Source organism: Aythya ferina (genome assembly GCF_964211825.1).
Source record: "Aythya ferina genome assembly, chromosome: 13".
Classification (NCBI taxonomy): domain Eukaryota; kingdom Metazoa; phylum Chordata; class Aves; order Anseriformes; family Anatidae; genus Aythya; species Aythya ferina.
In genome coordinates this window covers 14,125,783-14,147,228 of record NC_140311.1, presented here as the reverse complement: position 1 = coordinate 14,147,228, position 21,446 = coordinate 14,125,783, and the positions used below count along the sequence as shown (strand labels likewise).

At 41.5% G+C, this 21,446-nt stretch overlaps 1 protein-coding gene across 1 annotated transcript in view; it reads left to right on the top strand.

Annotated features, from left to right (window-relative positions):
- Nucleotides 1-21,446, top strand: part of IL1RAPL2 (interleukin 1 receptor accessory protein like 2) — a 391,415-nt gene that overhangs the window by 5,522 nt on the left and 364,447 nt on the right. Inside the window, exons 2-5 of the mRNA XM_084534710.1 lie at nucleotides 73-192; nucleotides 8,822-8,959; nucleotides 11,232-11,298; nucleotides 12,211-12,339. The gene's annotated coding sequence lies outside the window, so the exon portion shown is untranslated. The remainder of the gene's footprint in view (nucleotides 1-72; nucleotides 193-8,821; nucleotides 8,960-11,231; nucleotides 11,299-12,210; nucleotides 12,340-21,446) is intronic.

The window sequence follows — 21,446 nt, the reverse complement described above, 5'->3', positions numbered from 1 at the left end:
TTACTCAAAAGAAAGGAAATGGCCTTGCATGTGAAAATTCATGAAAATTGTACATTTGCTCCTCTCCTACAGGTTTGCTCAATGACTTGGAAAGCAGTTCAGCAGGCAGTACCACTGAAATGGCAGCTTCTGTTGGTGGAAGATGACGCAGGAGATAAGGAAGAGAAGAGAAAGGAGCAGGCTGAGGAAGAGGTAGGTTCAGATATGGAAACAAGATGGGAATTTATTTATAGACAACTTTTAATATTAGCACTAGTTTTGGTATCATCATTGAAGGGGCAAGAAGATGGATGGGATTAGCAGCTGGCCTCAGGTAAGGGAATCACCGGGTGAGCTTAAGACTTAGGTCCTGTGAATTTAAAGCACAAGGAGTTTAAATACTTGCCTTTCATTTGCACTGCATCTGCTCACTGTGTCTATGGAATCAGATCCAGTAATGTTACTGACACACTCAATTTAGATTGGATTTTGGTCCTGCTAGTCCTGTGGACAAGAATGGTTGTACTTTTTTACAGGTAGACGTGTAAAATGAATGCTTTATTCTGCAGAACCATTTGAAGAAGACAAGATAGCAGCTTCGCTGTTGAGCTAGCATTGACTTTTCCAAGTTTCCCTCTCTTCTTTATAAACTGAGCATGTCTGATCTGGAGTCACTCGGAGGCAATAAGCATGAAATCCTATGACAAATGTCAGGAACCACATTTCAAAGCAGATTTGCTTCTTACTAAGCCCATAAAAGACAAAGGTGTGAGTAAAGGCTTGAGAAGACAGAGTGAAGGTAACTATATTCAGGGACGTGATGGCAGGTGAGGGTTATGTGGGAGGAAGAGCCTGAATTCATATATAAGGATGTCTTTGGTACTTCATGGCCTGATCTGTGGAGGGTCTAAGTTTAGAGAATAAAGTTAAGATCTGAGCAAAGGGGAAGCAGTTACAGGAAACATAGCACATAGAGAACGTGCCACCCTGAAGGATTTAACTCAGTTGTAGGGATTTATGGAGCAGCCAGCAGCTGACAGCTTAGAGAAAGCCAGCTACAGAGATCTGAGTGAACAGTCCCCAGAGCGGTAACTCATTAGTGTCCCCAGAAAGACAGAACTATGTAAGTCTGTTTCTCAGGTGGAAGAGATGTTACCTTCCAGCAATGAAGAGTTGTGCTGATGAAGAATTTCTGTTGTAAAAGCTCTGCTTCTGACTGAAATTTGCTGCTCTGCCCAGACTCAGCAATAACGGCAGATTCTGAGGCCTTAACTATTTATACATACATGTATAAGGCAGCCCAGGATTGTTGGGCCAGCATCAGCCTGATTCTCCTGTTAGCCTAGAGTAAACAAGTGAGCTCTCCCTTTTCTCATTTATGCGAAGAGTTTCAGGCTCTGTTCTCGGCAGGAGCAGGGACTGTTCCGTCCCTAGGCAGGGGAGATGCAGAAAGCTGTAAAGAGTGCAGGGGGCTGGCTATTCGGCCAACCATCCTGGCATGGCAATGAGGTGCTTGGCTTAAAAGATGGTAGGATTGCTTCTCTCTAGTACTGCTTCTGCAGCCCTGGCTGCTGCAAAGTAGTTTCAATTTTATATCTTGGAGTAAAATACCTGCCATTTTCTCGTTCTCCATTTCCGAGCTTTCCTGTCCCTGAAGAATCACTGTGAACAGCTTAGAGTACTTTTCCTTACAGCCTTACTTTTTCTTTTTTGAGGAAAACTGTGGTGTTTTATACTGTTAACCCATTATAGCAAAAAAATAAAGCGTTGCGGTTTTATCGTGAACTAGTGGTCTGGTTTTATCCACAGCTTGGCCACAGTCTTTAACCTGAATGCTGTAGCCCAGGGACTGCAGAAAGCATTAGCTGATTGAACAAAGAACTGATCTGTGGTGTAACAGTAGTTACAGATTTTGGCATGAGATTTGAAGAAAGCAGCTAACTGTTGGAGTTTTCTCTTGCCTTCGTTGGCTTTCCTGTGTTATCTCCTGAGGCCCTCAAGCTGGACTGGTAGCAGTTATGGTGCTTGTGCACTTGAGGGCAATGTAAGATCCATCTCTCTGCTTCGTAAAGATGTGCTTTTTGTCAAGGCAATTCTGAGCTGCTCCTAGCAGTGATCATATAACATTTTGAACTATTTTCTTACCTTTTTGTTGTTGTTGTTTGTGTTGGTATGTATTAGGTATAAATTAGCTATAAAAAAATAGTAGAAACATGTCTCTTAATGTTGTATCTTTCATTAAAAATGGAAATTTTAAAGTAAAAAGTAGGGAGAACAGTGAAAATTCTGAGTAGTTCAGATCACAAAAAAAGTACAGACTAGACTTTTGATAGAAAAGAGCCAGTACAGAAGATTCAGTTTCATCTGAAATCTTAACAATCTGCGTTAGTCAAATAGACTGAAATATCCAGCAAAGTAAACTTTCCCTTCAGCTTTCTGGGCAAACAAATAAGGATTCATTTATGCAGTGAAATACAGTGCCTGAATCTGACTCTGACCAGGCAAAAGAGCTAAATTCATGATCCTATTCCTGAGCTTCTCCTTGCTAGCTAAATCCACAGTGTCACATGCTCGGAATATATGCGAGTATCTCAGCTTTCAGCATGCCAAGAATTAGGCCAATATCTGCTTGTTCTTCTACGTATGAGTACTTGGTACTGAATACATTGCATTATTCTGAGCTACCAAATGTAGTGGGACTTCCGTAATTTTTTTTAGTGTAGACTTCAGAAGTACAATGTTTAGCTGGTACACCAAATGGATCTGACTGTTTCCCAAATTTAAGGACCCGAGGCTGAGCAAACAGATCACTCTTAGATGCTGGAGCATCACACAGGGATAATCAAAAGATTATCCAAGAGCAGTAACAGAAACATGCAAGTGCCACTGAAATGAGCTGTGCATGGCCTGGAAAAAAAAAAAAAAAAAAAACTAATGTGAAAATTCAGGCCATTTACCTCTGCTCCTTTATGAGAAGTGTTTATACTGCAGACTGCGATTGATGCTTAGTGACGATGAGGCACGGTATGACAGGGAGAATTAGGAGCCAGGAGAAGATTGGATGCACAGCCACTTTCTCCCCTGTCAGGCTGGCCCCTCTGAGTTACTGCTGATGCTGTTAATGTTGTCTCCAGCTCACTTCACTCTACTGCTGCATGGAGGTGGGGGTGTTTCGCCCACTGCAGCTTGGTAGCGTGCACTGGCCACATTTGTCAGTGGGGGAATGTGGTATGTTTGTTAATCAAGCCAAATTGCTTTAAATGTTTGAAAAGCTACCTGAACTTCTGAGTAAGTTCACGTGTTTGTTGTCATGGCAGCTTTTACTGACTGGCTGTATTGCAATATCCTGCCCAACTGGGCAGTTTGAAAAAAAAAAAAAAGGGAAAAAAATGTTCTAGAGAGATGGTGAGTTATGACCCTGTCTTTGGATGAGTGGAGGTTTCAAGGATGATTTCTGTTCCATTTCCAAACAGTCCAGTGAAGAACACAAACACAGAACTCCCTATTCTAGTTGCTTATTTTAGAATTAGATTGCCTGCTTTGAGGGCTTTCTAATCTCACATGGGTAGTCTTATTTGTGGGCAGGCTGCACTCCACAGATCTTCATTTTTCCTCAATGAGTATAAGCAAGGAGTGGGAATTGGACCAAATGACTTGCTGCAGCATCTCGTTCTGTTTGTTAATAATGGTCTATCAGTTACTGCTAAACAAAAGCTTATGAGAGAGCTGGCTACCTTAACATGAATGTGAAATTTGCCAGGTCTTTATTACCTGTATTATGTACATCACAGCAATTTGTTAAATTATTCTCCTGGAGATAAGAATTTTATGGTTAGCATGAAGTTAGAAATAGCAGAGCCAGGGTGTGTAGGGGCAGCATACACATAGGTGTTATGCCAGTATAAAAGTCATTAATTCGAGGCTACTATACATAAAAACACTGAAAATAAATTACATATAAGAAGGGGTTTTGTTTTGTTTTGTTTTCTGTTTGGTTGTTTTTGTTTTTGAGGGAGAGGGATCTTTTCTTGGCAAATCAACTAATTCAAGGTGCTTTTTTTGTGTGGGAATAAAATCTTTTTTTTTTATTAACCTGTAAATTGGGAAACTTTATAAAATATGATTGTAATCATAAAGAACTGCTAATTATGGTATGAATAGTGTCTGCTGTGGCTTCTCCTAAATATCTGAGTTGACTTTATCAAAGAAATAAGGCAGCTATAGTCAAAACGTAGCAAATGGAAAAAACAAAACAAAACAGAAAAAAAACCCACAAAGATTGGAGTTGACTGCTTTTTCTGTACTGGAATATTCCTGATTTTGTCTCAAGTTGGAGCAAGCTTTATGGTTCTCATAGCAGAATCAGGGGGAATGGATGGAAAGCTGAATTGTTTCTTCTTTGTTGAAATAAAAACGTAGTCACAGGAACAGAAAGTAGTCTTAAAGAAGGACCAGAGAGAGTGGAAGGAGGAGATGAAGAAAATGATAACAGAAAACTGTCAGGGTGTTGTCACCGGAGATTGGAATTGGAGAGTTGAGACTGTCAGTGTTGGAGTGTCACGTTTCTTGAATGTAACCATACCTGGTTCTGCTCAGATGAGGGCAAGCTACAGCTCAAGTTGCAGTTCTGCATTTGTGTTGAATACGGTCTTAATATTCCAAATGTCAGACCAAACCACCCAATGGAGGAACTTGAAGTTTTCATTTGTTTGAAACCTGGAATTTCTCTTGATTTCTCTTGAATTTTCTGAATCTGTCCCTGGGATGCTGCTTGTAAGAATGTTTAGAACTTAATGCTGGAAATTCAAGAAATTCATGCAAATATGGGTAGTCTTGGTATCTCTAGGGATGTAGTGGAAGCCATAATCTATGTTGATTATGGAAACAATTCTCCAATTATAGAACCACTGGATTTTGGAGGTACTTTTGCTTTGAATAAGCATTTATGTTTGATTATTATTTATTTTTAATGCTCAATTTAAACAACCAAAATTGTGATCTAAACGTTAAATTAAAACCTCATCATGAGTTGGTTTGTGTATGTTTCCAATTGCTTTTATGTTAAATGGCTTACATGGATGGTGTTACTTGTCTTGAAAGCAGGTTGACATACATATTAATGAGACCCAGGTGTTAACTTCATGCTGTTTCTTTCCAACTAAGATAATCTTTACATTAACTTAAAATGTTTTTTTTACATGCTTCTTGCAATAATTACATGACAGCACTTAGTGCACCATAATGTTCCTACGTTACGGCCCCCTCATTTTATTCTTTCCCTTCTTGAGTCTCTTTAAGCTGCAGACAAAACAGGGAGCTATAGTAGATACAGTTCAACATAAGCTGAGTACAAAAATACTGAGGAACCTACCAAAATACCAGTAATAAAGTGGATTCAGTGCTCTCTAGCCCAAAAGACAGTCTTGGTGTATTCCTAGCTTCCCCTGACTCTACATAGCTTCATAGCAGTTCTTTAACTAACATGACTTTCCTTATTTTCCTTGCTGCCAGAAGATGGTACCATCTTATATGGAGATGAAAAATGTTGTATTTAGGTTTGGGAGCTGCAGCACAGATAGCTTTTACTTGTGACCTTTTATTTTAAAGATAAGGAATGCTGTCAGTGATAGAGGTGTGCTCTTGGACTTGTTGGAGCAGGCTGGGCAGTTGGTACAGCTAATCCTAGGAAAGACACTACTGGGCTGCAGAACTGCAATTCAACTGTAATTCCTGCAGCACTGACTTCATCCTTTGCTTGCATGTGAGGTCTTGGAAGCTTCTAAAGCATTGTTGGCTGTCACTGGAAAGCAGAATTCATGTGTGTTAAATGAAATCTGCAGAATTATGCTCTGCACAGCTCTGGCTTAGCATGATGGATGTTTAATTAGCAAAAGGAGCAAGGGGTGAGCATCTGTAATAGCTTGTATGAGAAGAGCTAGTTGAATGTGGAGGGATATGAGAAAAAGGAAGAATCCTTTAAAATCTGAGCCATCCAAAACAAAGCTAAATTCCAAGGAGTTTAGGAAGAAGACCCATGTTTCATAAGTAGACCTAGTTCCTGTAGAAGCCCAAATCTGAATTCCTTTGGATGTTGGACTCTAGTTGGACTGTGTGGTTTCACTCTGCTTGTGATAGCTGATTCTTCACATGCATTTCAGTACCTGGCACAAGAACATTGTTCCTCTGAGAGAGTTTAATCCTTCAGGATGCTAGACTTCATGCCCCTGATCTGATCAGCCACTTTGGCTCTAGTTCTGCATGGGACTTAGGCATGTGCTGAATGTAAGTATTAAACTCATGCTGTGTAAGAGCCGAAATGCTTCCTATCCTGCAAGCTTACTCCCAGGCCAACTAATGGCTCATAATGGGTGTATTAATCCCTGGTTATGTAAAGTATTTGGATTGCCCTACTAGAATAAATAGCTCGGTACATTTACATCCAACACAGACGCTTATTTATAGGTTTTAAAGGATCAGTACAAGAAGTACAGGAATAAATATATCTTTAAAAAGGAAAGAAAAGGAATTAGATTTATTCAGTTCAATTTACTGCATGTTGCTAAAGGACAGTGTATATATAGCAAGTGTATGTACTCAGGTTACAGAAATAAATTGATTTAGTAGTGTTGCTAGACTGAAATGGATGTAAAACACAAAAGTATTTTAACAGCAAGCCAAGACAAGCAGTGAGTTATGAATCCTTTCAATTAAATTTTTAAAAACATGTTTATTTTTCCTTTTAATTTGAAATTATGAGCTCAATGAGCACTTAACTTTATTTCCAATATTAGTTACAGGTACTAATGGCTTCATTTACATTAGGTTAAATCATTACATTAAACTCTTGCTCAAGCAAATCTTTTTATGGGAGTCACTAAGAGTTCTTGTGTTAGGCGACAGGGCCAGAATTTACAGCTTATGGGAGTTGCTATTAAAATGTTAGCTTCTTTTAATGGATAGAGGTGTCAAATAGCTGCTCCCTAGAAGAATTTTTTTTAGCAATGGGATATTGGGTGGGTCTTTGTAAATGTTTTGGTGGAGAAGAGCTGGTTGTGAAGGTGGTCAAAGAAAGAGTGGAGAGCAGAAGGGCTTTGTGGAAATAGTTGATGAGTTTTTTTTTCAATGGCGGGGAGGAAGCGCTTGTCTATTTTTGTCAATGTTTTGAAAAATGTCATCAGTTCTCAAGGACTGTCAGCAGGTTTGTGAAGCTGGCACATTGGAGGGTGATAGAAAGAGAGCATTTGGCCTGTTCTTCTCACCTAGAAACCCTGCTCCTCTCGCCAACCCCCCGACAGCTGAGATTTCACTTCTTCACAAGTCTGCGAGAAGGGAAGAACAGAACCAGAGCTGGAAGGGACCTGCTAAGGGCTGGCCCCAGGCACGAGCACAATGTGCTGTTGCTCAAGGCAGGAAACAAGTGGAGAAGGTGACCACTCTGCCTGCTCTATTTTACAAAGCTCCTGGTGGAGCACTGGCTCTTTTGGCTCCACGGTATAGAGAGGAATTTACCCTCCAGAGCCTGTGGTTTGCATCAGAGCACGTGTGGCATTTTCAGGTAGCATCAGGCTGCAGGCATCTCTCCTGAGCGTCTTCTGCAGGCATGGCAAGCGAAAACTGGAATCTGCCAGACTTAGTGTCCTGCAAGAGCAGAAACATGTACAACTCATGTACCACAGGCACTGGTAATTCCACTGGCTGTTCTTGATTTAAGCTGAACCTCTGTGTCATAACTGGAATTTCCTCTGTGAGTCTGGGCTTTCAGAGTGGTCTGTGTGTAACCAGGGAGACTCCAGCAAAACCTGCAAGAACAGAATCCTTTTGCTGTAGTCATTAAGCTAATGAGCCCCGGTAGGATGGCACAAGGACCCAAGGGACAGGGCAGGAAGGAAGCAAGAAGGCTGTTGTAAGCTGTGGCCAAGGCAAAAGAGCATGATAAATTAAGTGAAAGTGCAGTTGTGTTTGCCTTGGCTGCTGCAAGCTTGAAAGATTAGCAGATCGATGTATCCTGGCTGCAGAGGGTGAGGAACAAGTGGGCTTGTGAGGTGTGCAATTTTTATATTAGATATAAAAACAAGAGTTTATCTCTTGGATTTGTAAAGCTTTTATAGCTCTGATTGAGATGATGAACTGATTCTAGATGGGAATTTCAATTTTTAGAAATACTTAGAATAAAAGTTATTATGTGAATGCCATACTGCTACCAGGAGACAAATTTTTCACTGCTGGAGCAAGAAGTCTTCAAAGATGACTACAGAGCTGGTTGGGTCCATTACCCCTGAAGTGATTTTTCCCCAGCACAGCTCTGGCAGAGGTCAGTATGTTGATGGGACATTTGCAGGGAAGCAAACAGGGTGCTAAACTGTCAGGCAGGGCATGTTCTCAGCTCCATGGAGTCCAGCTCTCACTTTCCTGGGTTCATAATGACTGAGAGAATAAAACATTCATTGCAGACTTAAATTATCTCTTTTGGAGGAGGAAGTTCTCTGGTGGGATTGCTTATCATTTGAGTACAAAAAGTCCCCACTACTAACTTCCAGAGTGAACACCAGTATTTTTTAGAGATCTCTCCCATATCTCATGCCTGGCTCCTTATAAAGTGAGTGGAGAGTTCATGAGACCTCAAGCAGCAGACACCAGACTCATCCTGAGGCTACTGTAAGCTGTAAATGGTTCTCAAAAAATCTGTTAAACTAGAATGCAGCATCTCTCTGCCTCCTTAGATAGAAGCTTGTCTTTTTCTTTGTGAGGTGTTCTTGTGCTATAAATCCCAACCACTGAGATGTGTGTAGTTGACATCAGGTTTTGAAAGACAGCAGAGACTGACTAGACTTTCTTTTTCCAGAAGTTATTCATGATTGAAGATGGGGAGAAGAAACAAACAGCACATGCTGAATGCTGGGGAGACAGTACTCAGACCATGGCATTCGCTAGCTGGTGCAAGAACAGATCCAAACTGAAGTGCATGGAGATCTACGGACAAGTTAGTATTTTCACTCATTTTTATTACTGCACAACATTTCTCATTATAAAACCTTGCTTCAAACTGTCAGTGACTTTTCCACCCTTTCAACATTTAGTTGAAATTTGTTCACCTTCACTCCAACTTGTAGTTCTTCTGAGATATTGTGTGTGTGTAGTTCTCCGGATGTTGGGGTAATCATGGACTTGCTGTCACTCCACTGAAGTAATCAGATATGAAGTTACCCATTAATTATGGAGAGGGGTGTGCCTTTTCAATGCTTCATCAACCCCTATGTTGCTGACATTGAACTAAAGACTGTTAGGAATGTCTTATTCAGGATGCCCTGAGGAAGGATTCTAGTTATTTTTATAAATACCCTTCATTTCTCCTGCTTTCGAAAGGCTTCCTTTCACAAAACACCTCTTCTCTGAAAGAAAAAGAAACAACCCCCCAAAGAACAAGCAAAAAAAAACCAAAACCAACCAACAAAATTTGCTGTCATCTGCAGTTTTTAAGAAATGGCTGAAAGTGCACTTGGTACTTGAGTTCCCAGGAGAGTGTCACAGTGGGTGAGGCCGGTGTGGTAATTGCTGACCATGGGTAAGACTGAGGGGGAGTGCTTGAAGGAATAGTAACAAGAGATTGCTGCTTACAGCTGTCCAAATTTGCTCTCCTTTGCATCTCGGTAATGAGCAATTAGGACTTGCAGAGCAGCTTTATTTGTTTGCCCTGGTTTGTTCAATGTGCCAGGGTTTGCCTTATCTCCTGACTTGTTACGAGGTCTTGAAATTTTCAGCTAGTTGCTGTTAGGTTTTTGCTGCCTTGGAGGCTTTGGAAGAGCCCGTTAAATCACAGTGTGACTGCAGAGGGGCTGGAAGCAGCATATTGAGGCAGTCTTGAGATCTAGGACAAGCAGGCTAACTTTAGGGTATTGGTCCTCACTGGAGGGTAGAAGTAAACTTCCAGCTGTGGCCCAGGTTTCTTTTGGGAGGGCACGCCATGCAAAATAGGCATGGGGTGCTGATTCTGGAGCAAGATGGAGGTTCCTTTGTTCTAAGGCAACTCCACGTCCAGCAGAGGTGGTGGAGGCATTTCAAAAGGTGGCTGGGATTTTTTCAGACATTTGGCTTTGAATTGTTAAATTTAGCTAAATGGAATTTCTAAGCTGGGAAGTTCCAATCAGCATTAGGGCCTGGCTCTTCAAGCTTGGAGTGACCCATATGGCTACGGTAAAATAGGTTGGATAGTTCTCGTATGCCATGTGAATACCTGAGCCTCCGAGCTAAAAAGTCACCGTACTCCCTACCTTGAGGGGGTACATACACATTTCATAAAGAGAACAACAATTACTGTAGGAGATTGTGTATCATCAAGCATATAATATCTGTTGCTTAAAAACAATCAATTTTAGGCTATAAAATTATATATATAAATATATATTAATCAATAATCAAGCTCAAGAAATAATTCCCAGTGTTGATTACAAAGTAGACCAGTTTCAACAGAATTGAGTTGGTCCAGAGAGATCCTGGTGTTTTTTAAAAAAAAAGACAAACACTACCCTGATAAACAGATTTGAAACCTTATTCTGCGATGAGTAGAAAAAGGATTTCTTTTATCTCTATAGATTTTTCTTTTCCTAGCTGAATTAGCAGATAGGCTGTCTTGCTGATTTTGTGATAGAGTGCAGCTGGCAGATTCTACTCTTTGCTGTTATTTGAAGAAGTTCAAAGTGAAACAAAAGTATTTGGGGCTGAAATGAGTAGTTCGAGCCAAAATGAATAGTTACTGTTTTAAGAAATAATTTTTTTATATAAATATATATACATATATATAAATACACATGTGCACACACACATGCATAAATGTAAACAAAATGAAATAGCTTCTGGTCTACCTGAAATGTGTTTTTCTCTCTCCAGCTAACCAACTGATCCAAAGGGATCAGTTATTCACACATCTCTATTGGTGAGGAATGTTTGCCTTTGTCAAATTGTCAGGTTTGTAATGAAATTGTAGTATACTGTAATAGCTTCTATCACAATTTTCTTTTAGGGTTCTTCTTTACCAGCTCGCTTAGAAACCTGACTTTTCAAATATAAGGATCCTGTGTCACCAACTTCAACCTAGGCTATAATTTCACCACATAGTTTTTCAGTAAAAATTCTAATTTCAGAAAGTGTCTTAAGGCAGCTGCTTTGCTTCCCCTTTAGGCATGTTTGGTTTCTCTTCTGACTTGTATCAGAAAGAGTTGGGGGGAAAAGTCATAATTTCTTCTTTTCTTTTTTAGTAACCTTTTCATCAAACATGAAGAGCTGCATGTCTTTTTGCTTCAAATAGTCTATCCTTAGGCAATGGTAAGTAGAAAAATGTGTTTCTGCCTTGAAAATCTTATCACCTTGCTTTCAGATTCTTCACTTCTCTTGTATCTCTGTGCATCCTTTGTTGACTGGGCATGTACTGTAACAACATTATTTATGTTAAGTACAGGAAAGAGCTGTACATTAAGAGTTCAAAGGCAGTTTGTAATTCAATAGAGATCAGGCATTTCTTTGATTTGCAGCTGGTTTAAAAAAATGAAAATGAAATACAAATCATCATTTCCTTCCCTCAATTATTTTGAAAAATAGAATAACATTTATGCCTTAGAAAATGATATTTTCTTAATCTAAAAATTATACTTAAATAGACATGATTATTAGGAAACTTTTCGAAATGTGCAGCTTGGGGTTAATTTGATATAAAGAGGACAGTCATGAGTTTATCAATGTCCCTTAGTGGATAAACAGGGTAAGAGCCCATGGGATACCAGAGCCCTCCCCAGTCCCTAAGTAATGGAACAGTTTTTACTCAGATGCAGCGAGCTAGACAGTCAGGCTTGGGTGACCAGAGTGGAAAAGCTGCTTGTTTTGCTTCTCCAGTCTGCCCCTGAGCTGAAGGAGATTACCCCCACCTCCACTTGGGTCTCAATAAGGGCTCTGCATGTTCAGAAATCTCAGGACACGAGGGGTAGCACGGCTTTGAGGTCAAGGGGCACTGCTGTGAGAGCACAGAGCCTGGAGCCAGAAGGCTGAGGTGGGCTACCAGAGGAGAGCAGGACCCAGCAGGACCCTGCGTCCCCAGGGTGCTGAGCAGGTAGTGGGAGGGGAGGAGGTGTAGGTGTTGCAGTCGCTTCTTGCATCTGAGCCAATGGGCCATTGCCAGGACTGGAAATAGACGTAATTTTAATGCAGAAGACCTAGGGTGATGTGGGATGTGTCCCATTCCAGGTGACGTTAATGAGGCCTGTGGACATGACAGGAGAGAGGACACCGCAGATTCTTCAGGTTTGTGAATCTCATCCCTCTAGCAAGCCCCTGAAATATTGGATCCGAGAGGCAGTCCTAATGTTTTACCGGGTACTGTAAGCAGCGCGGCAAAATGATTAATGAGACCTGGCCCTAGCTCTGTCAAAGCCAGATCTGTTGGGCTGCACAGTTTCTTCTTTTTTGGAATGTTCTGCTCAGCAGCATGTTGCAGTACAGACTCATCAGCAAATGAGTAGCAGATGGAACAGTGACACATTTTATCTTGCAGCAGCAGGGACATTGTATGTGCTAGGAGCTTTCAAGAAGTTAGTTTCATGTGAAGTATGTGATTGAAAAAAAAAGAAAAAGCTGCTGATATTTTTTTGCTCTGCAAAATTGCAGATGGACAAACAGAGAGGAAGGCAGTTGTCTCCAGGGTTGCAAGGCAGTAACAAGAATCAAATGTTCAAGAAGTTAAAATTAAAACCATTGCCATGGCAAAAACATGCATCTCTGCATCCTGTGCCCAACTGATGCACCATGGATTAGTTTTTGTTTCAGGTAGTATCCTATCAGTGAGGGCTTTACAAGTTGGTAGGTAGAGTTACTGCTCTTTGAATGCCGGGTGCTTCCTGTCCTGAGAGCAGTCGCAGTTAATCCATATTTTAGGCCTTGTATAAATTGATTCTTCCACCCCTCCTAATACGTAGCAGATGAGACATTGTAAAGGAAATTTGAAAAGGAATCTGAGCTGAGACTAAGTTTCAGGATTGTTTGATTTCTGGGCTCTGCTGATGCATACTTCTTCTCATAAGCTCCAAGCACCATAATGTTTACTACGATGCCCAGACTGGAAACTGCTGATTGTGGAGTTCTGGTCTGGAAAAGCAGGTGTTACAAGGCAAGTTGTCTGCATTTGTCCATACAACATCTAACACCAGAAGATCCAGCCATGTTCAAGGTGTGTGTGGGGTTTAACTTGTGATTGTCCTTGCGGTAACTCATTTTCCTCTATTTTAGCAGACATACAGGGGGATGAATACTGCCTGGTTTATGTGGGCAATGCTTTCCTTTCTTGGTTGCCCTGATATTCATGCTGCATTCAGGGATTTGGCAAGTATTTTTTCCCAGTGACTGTACTGATCTATCCAGAGAGAGCATATGCAGTTGGCAACATACTGCGTGCCTTGCTGTTTACCAGGAACGAGGCACATCCATAGATGTCAATTTGCCATGGCAATGCTGTACAGTATTGGTAGATTTGGGCCAATGCACCCAAAAATGTCACCGCCCTCCCAGAATCTGATTATTCTTGAGATTGAGCTTGTTCAGATAAAGAAAGGTACAGGTAGCAGCAGGGAATCAGTCACAATAAACCAACTGTCCCTTTCTGTCCTTTATCACAGTCTCTACTGTGTCTTCTACAATAATTAATATCCTGTTTTAGTGCGCATAAGACATAATTCAACAGTCCATTCTCCTCACTTGCCCTTTGTTGTGACGTCCTTGAGGCACAAAGGGCTGTGACTTATAACAATAGACAAACTGGGAGCCATGTGCTGGGCTGTGAGGTCTGTCATGCTGTGCAGAGATGGGAGATGCTGGCAGCCAGCTTCAAGCCTGGAACTTCCTGAATTTAAATGTGTGGCTGCACTGCATTAGATTAAAATGTGGTGACTACTGGGAGTAAGAAAGAGCGGAAGTGGGACATTTGGGTGAGCTCCAGAGCTTTCCAGACAGTAAAAATGCCATGGTGGGAAAACCCTTCCCCTTCCCCACAACCGTTGGCCAGACCAAATTCCCAGTCCCAAAGCTTTTGAGACAGAGAATCTGTAACTCCCTACTGATGATCTTTCTGCTGGCTGTGGTCTAGTAAGACAACAGTCGGATGTTTTTTTTTGTAGTTGAAAGCTGTGTTAAAGCACCCAGCTCTGCACCCAGACAGCAAAGCACCCGAGGTGCCTACCCAGAGGCACACGAGTGAGTTAGTGACCATGAAATCTGAGAGTCCTGCTGCAGCTAGGTAGAATTTAAATACCAATTTTGCTGAGAACCTCCAACCAGCTCTTACGAACAAATAACAAAACTTCCCTGAAGAGGGTCTGATGTATATGCTAGTCAGGGAGCTTTGAGTGCTTTTGGAATCAGATTTGTTTTCATATAGAAGGCTGATGGAGAGGAGAGAGAAAAAGACAACCCTTTTTATCCTTGGGATCAAAGTTTAGATGAACTCTGAGATGTGCTTATGAAGCTTGGCTGTCCCAAGGCCAGCTCCTCTACTTATATTCTGAGCAGAGCTGCTGAGATCTCACAGAAGTTCATATATACCAAGGAAATCTTCGTGCTGCTCTGCCAGGTGTGCTTTCCCTCCTTTTTGAGGTGTGTGTAGATACGGATACAGAGCTGTGCTTGTAGGCAGCAAGTGACCAATGTGATGTTCAGGTATGGGAAACCTGGAAGTTATCACCTGTCAGGGACACTGCCTTGTGTGAAGGGCATGTCTGAGAGGTCTAGGTGCATTTTAGTGTACGTATTCAGTCCTGAAAGAATCAAAGTAGGGTCATTTTTTCACACTTAGTGGGGGTTTTGTTTTCTGAATTTCAGCTGAAGACTACAGTAGAGCCAGTCTGACCTCTTTTTGGTAGCATGTAAAAATGATATTCTAATGACAAGCACATAAGTCCAGGTATTTTCTGCTCTTCTCTCTCTCTCTGAAGATCAAAGACCATCTAACGACGACAGCAATGAGTCTCCCAAAGGAATCAAGATTCAGGATTTAATATTTTGCCATTTGAAAACAATCAGACCTTTTATCACGGGAGAGAAAGGGAGGCACAGTGAAGAAAAAAGCATTCTGACAACAGTCAGCAATGCTGCAATGCTCAAATGATCTGTTGAAATACTGGCCTTGTCACACCTGGCTAGGCTGGGCAGAGCTGTAACAAGAGAACTTATTTTCTCTTTGAAATCTTTTTTTTTTTTTTTCCCCCTCCTTTGTGAGAGAGAATAATGAAGCAGTTGTTAGCACACAGAACTTTTACACCGGGCTAAGGAAGGTATGGGGGCAAAAGCTTTAAAGTGCCTGTCGATTATTTGATATATTCTGAGTTGTGATTTCTGAGGCTTCATTCTGAGGCACACATTCATTGTGGTCAGGGAAGGTCTTGCCGTACACTTTAATCACCTGCTAATCTTTTCAGGGACATTGACTTTCTGGTTGGCTGATAAATGCAGACAGCATCACAGAGCATGAGAGTGGGAAGAAACGAGGGTGCTAGAGGCACACATTGCAGCTCTTATATATTTGACACCTAATGGTTGGAGGCCTGACTGATGCGAAGAGGTTTACAGAATGGTATTGTGCTCCTCAAACCCTGGCTCTAGGCTCTTCCTGACACTGAAAGGTGTTTTAGACTTCAGAGGTGAGGATGCTACTCTCAGTAGCAGTTGGTCAGAACACTAAGACAGCAACAAATGAGGGAGGTGTGTGTTGAGTTAGGATGGAGACATGTCTCAAAGAAGAAGGCAAGTGCCCTGCTCTTCAGGGAGGTTGTGGGTGGCATGAAGAGACAAGTACTTCCCTTCTGGAGAAGATGGGGAGGTTGAGGCTGGTGTCAGTCGCGCATCACTAGAGGATGAGAGTGGCTGGAGTTGGTAAAAGATAAGAATAATTGGGCTTCAGGAAGGGAGAGCTGGAAATACACATTTTACTTGAGAAAAAAAAAAAAAAAAAAAAAAGAAGCAGATCTAAGGTCTAAAGCAGCATCAGGTCCCACCTGTATGATGACCAGGGCACGTGGGATAGGAGGACAGGCTGCAGAAGGCTGAGGTAGCCTGAAGTCAGTCTGTGAGATGCTGGTGTTGCATTTAACTGCAGCTGAAGCCTCCATGGCCATGCCTAGCATTTTCATCAGTGGTTTGCAATGGGCTTCATTCCACTCCAGAGGTAGAGAATGAAAGTATCAAACAGGACAGGCACTTTGCCTGCTCAGCAGCACAGCCAAAATTACAGTCTCAGACCTGTGCACTTCCCCACTGGCAACATAGTCCCTGCTGGGTGCTCAGTACAATTTTAAGTGCTCGGGATCCTCTTGTGTTATCCAGCAGACTGAATGTGAGGCTGTACACAACAAATTGCAGTTACCTGAACAGACAGAGGGGCAGGCTGCCACCAGCAAGGCTCCACAGGTAATGCAGAGAGAGCAAAGTGCCTCTGTCTGGGAGCAGCAAACCACTGGAAGCTATCCTCTGATCAGCGTCATATGAGCAGCTCCTTACTTAGGTCACACTCTCAACAGAAAGCCTGTCCTCCTTCCCTTTTGTAGTGTGGTCTGTCCTCCTGAGGAAAGGTGGTTTGGGAAGTGATTGACAAAAGTCTGAAGAGGTCCCCTTCTGCTGTGGATGAGTAACTCTTCTCTGGTGCTGTGGTGTTTGAAATCCTCTGCAAAACAGACTCCTAACCTTGTCATTAACGTCTCTGGCATGGTTGGGAGGAATGAAGGATGAGCTTCAGCTGAACATTAATCTCAGATTAGTCTGTTTTAGGGAAAAAAAAAAAAAAGGCAATTGCGTAATTTCTGAAAACCGAAGGGAGACAGAAACCTATTCATTTAGATGTAAATCACCTTAACGTGCTGCTCTGTAGGCTAAAATTTAGTTGATATTAAATTTGTCAGCTTTAAAAAAAGGGCAGGGGGGAGAGAGAGAGAAATTGCAGGACCGCTTTCAGACTTCTTTTATAATGCTGTATATTTAGAAGGAAGTCAAATCCTACCTTGTGGTAGTACTACAGATTTGTCTGACAGAAGAGGAGGGAATATTTGCCTTCCAGTGCTTGCTTTGAACTTCTGAGCTTATTAGAGCCTTGAATCAATATTCAGTGCAATTTCATTACCAGTTGAGCGAATTTGGATTTTTCATTCAAAGTGATTATTTCCCTCCCTCTAGCTGTCAGAGCGACTCTTAAATACCCTTTTGCTCCAGACTGATCAAAACACTAGCAGAGCTTTTGTGAAGTTTGGACCTGCTGCTCAGCACCAGATCCATTAATCTTTTGGGTTCCTGACAGATGCTAACTAAAAGCAGCTGTATGTTAAAATTTTCCTTTGGTGATTAACACACATTGGTATTAGGAGCTGGGAGGAATAACACAGTATATGTGCTGTGAATATGTAACTGAAACAGATAAAATGGCTAGAAAATGAAATATAAAAGCGCAGCTTGACACGATTTGTTAGAATGTTTGTAGAGTATTTAACAGCTTAGTTTTCTTAATGATTTTAAGTGTTTGCTCTGAATATTTCTAATAGATATACACAGATAATATGGAGTTTAGCATTTTTATATTCAAGGCTGGAATTAATTTGTACAAAATTCCTCCAGTAAAAAATAGGTTTGTTTAATACTCTGCATGCAGATGCTGCCAGTTCTTTAGGAATTTCCACACTTACCAAGAAAAACTGTGTATATAATGAGACAAGTCTAATAGATCATATAGTTAGTCATTTAAACCTGCGGGAAACATATTTATTAGGATTTAATCTGTATTATTAAGCACTCATGGGGAATTTGCTATTAAGCCATAAATCACTGTCACTGATTGTCTCTAGAAAGCAATGAATTCTGACCGTGATCTCCCACTCTTGGCTGCTCAGAGAGCGGGCACAACTTCACTTCCAGATGTGCCTGGGTTAAAGTGGAGTCTCTTGGGGGTGGTGTGTGTGGTTGGTCCTTGCCCCAAGCATCCATGCCATGCTGCATGTGTCATGTGACATCTGGCCGTACAGACCAGGGCCCACCTAGGCCATCGTGGCCCTCCGTCACCAACCAGCTGCTGGTGCTCATCCCTTGATCAGCATGACGGGGATGCATCCCTTAATAAATGTATTTATCTGGAGGCGTTCTGAGCTGCTGGTGCTCCTGGGCTTTCGTGAGTTAAGGAGGGAACAATTTAACTTCTGAGTGTGATGAGGGGAGTTACAAGAACGAGTTAACTGGGCAGCGCTACAGAGTAAGAGGCAGTGTGGGCTAAGCACAAAGTACTGTGACCAGTGTGTCCATTTGGACAGCTCTACTGGGAGGAGGTGGCTGATCTCTGACAGCTGACAAGGTCAGTATAACAGGGAAAAGCCTTAAAGTGCTGATTGGTAACAGCAGAAATCTGCAAGAGGGACAACATGGTGAATATTTTGCTGCATCCTGAAGGATGGAGACTGACGTGAACGTTGTGGCATTCAGCCACCACCCTGAGCAATGGTTCAGTTCTCTCCGTTAGGCATTCATATAAATCATTTTCCTGATGGCAGTTTGATTTCGTTCTTGTTTGCTTTGATATGTTGTGAATTTAATTCTCAATTGCACTCAGGATTTTCCTTTTATCTGATGTCATATCAGAGGCTACAAAGCATGTTCACACGAAGTGCTCTTGTTATTGTCAGAGTGACTCCAGATGTCTCAGTCTGAGTGAGGAGAAGGTCTTTCTTGGTGCAACTCGGTGCTCAAATCCACAGAAGTAAAGTCTGCTGAAGTAAATGTTTATTTACTTGTTGTCTGGGAAATAAATATCAGCGTGATCACCAGACTGTGGCTGTAATTCATATTTAACTCTCCCGCAAGGTCTGGAGAGTCTGAGACAGAGACTGAAAAGACTATTAGGTTATCTACAGTCTTTCGTCTAGAATCTTTTCATTGACTAATAGCAGGATTACAATCAGTCTGTTATTCCTCCTCCGTGCACATTTCCTTGGGTCTTATTAAATATTCTTCTAGATAGCTTTGAATAAAAAGGTTAGAAATTATTCTTATTTAAAAAAGGGGCTGATTCAGAGTTAGAAAGTGTAAAACTAACATTAAAAATAGATGCAGAGTCCTGTGTCAGTCTAGTTTCAGATCCAAAGTGGTACTTGCATCTTGCAGAAGAAACACTTGGTTTGGCCCAGTGGGGATGTAATGTATTGACATTGGTGGCACGAGTATAACTGAGATGAATTTGATTCCGCTTCTCAAGCCACTTCTTTCTTGAATCTATATTTCACCTGAGAAACTTGATTTGGTATCAGACAGAGTTGCATGTGGTAAAGGGTCCTGGCGTTTTATTGCTCCTGCCTAGATGATATTACTAATGTTTCAAGGAGTGCTGTAAAGTATAAAAGCAAGACATAAATCTCTAAAGGTAGCCTAGCTACTGTAAAACTGTAAAATAAATGTGAGCCCTTTGCATTTTTTGCTATGGTGGTGGAAGAGAACTAGGCTGATTGACTGCTAATTCTGCTGATGGAAAATGGGAGACAGGTTCCTATCAGCCCGATGAGATCTAACAGGCAATTTGCCCCCTTGTTCTTACAGTTGTGCAATGCAGTAAAGGGAAAAAAAAAAAAAAAAAAGAACAGAGAAACACATGCCTGTTTTTTTTTTGTTTTGTTTGTTTTTTTGAGCTGACACAGGGCTATCAGTTAGAGCTGGCCAAAAGGCAGATTTTCCATGTTGTAAAACGACTTGTTTTTTTTAATTACATTTCGTGTCAGTTTGAATCAGGCTGCTACCAAATATTTTGACACTTCTTGTGAACTGGATATCCTGGCAAAACATCATTTTGGAAATGCTGAAATATGTCACTGTAAATTTATTTCCCTTGGCCCACGCTGCTTCTGGGCAAAATACATTCCTCTTTTTCAGCATCGCCACTGTCGACAGCAGCCATGAAACAGGTAGGAGCAGTAGGGGGCTGGTGACCTGGAGCTTGTTCTGTGCCACATGCTCTGAGCTGTGGCCCCACAGGCTCCAGGGTGCCAAGGCAATGCCACTGGTGGCTGAGGGTACCCTGCTCTGTCTCCTTCCATTCCCTCTCCTCCCCTTGTTTATGCAGGTTGCTGCTTTTGCTGGATCTGGTCTTGCTCATTCCTCATTCAGGACCCCTTTTTGTGGTAATGAGTATTGGTCTCCTGAATTATGCTCTGCGTGTACTCTCTGGGCCACTGCAGTTCTGTCTACCTCATTGCACAACTTTTTGCAGGTTCAATATTTGTGCAGCTTCTGAATGTACTCTGTTTTCAGGAAACTTCCTTTCCTGTGGACCTTGTTCCTTGACACCCCTTCTTGTCTCAGTCTCAGGTTTACCTTCTCCACTTTTTATTGGTTTTTTTTGGATGCTTCCACTGCCATTTTAGACTCCTTCAAGTCTAAAGCTGTAACTGTTGTACACAGAGTTCTGCTTTCGTTACCGTAGGTGTTGCCCTGGCATTGCTAGGTGACAAGCAACGTCTGATTTGCATGGCATTACCATCTCCACTTGTGCCCACTTGAAATGTGCAGCCTGGCACAACTGGAGCTGGAAGGAAGGCCCTGCAGCTGAGGCTGAAGTGTCTGAGCAGACACCTGACCTCACCTGGCTGGTTCAAGGCAGAGATACTAATTCCTTGCTTTCCTGGACATGCTTGCACAGCTTATTTAAAAACAAAACAACCAAAAAAAAAAAAAAAAAAAAAAAGGAAAAAGCAAACACTCTGCAAACATCTTAAAGTGATGCTTGATTACTTTTTGCTCATGCATTGTTAATTATGTTGTTCAGGTGGTTTGGAATCTAAAAATTACAGTCTTCAATCTTTAATGAGACATCGCTGCCAACAACAAAAAGCAGGGAAACTGTTCATGAGCATAATGGCAGGATGACTTAAATTCTCCAAAGTTTCTCAAGGATTCCAGTGCTAGCCTTAAGTCACGCTCCCCATTTCCAGTTGCCACCATGCACTGTCAACTCCTGTCCTGAAGTGTATGCCAAAGGCATTAACTCATCGCTAAATAAAAATTGACAACTGGGAGTTATAAAATACTATTTTGCACGTAATTCTGTTTTCATTTTTCGTTTTGTTACTTGTTAGGCGATGTTGCCTGACACATTCCTAATCATCACTGTGAATGCATCACTAATTGTGTCAGTCTCTCCATAGAAGGAGACGCCGTGATCTTGAGAAGGTATTTCAAACAGAAATTACTGATCGTGATTTAAGGTCTGAAATACAGATATTTCAACAGTGAAAACTTTTTTACTGTATGTCGCCTCATATTCTGGAAGTGATGACTTTGGGAGTACTGAATGAGATACAGAACGGAGAATTAATTTTTCCAAATAAAAAGGGGGAAATGTCCTTTTTTTCCCCAATACGCTGAAGCCAGTAGTTATACCACAATTAAGTTACATAAAAGGTCTTGATCAAAGTAGT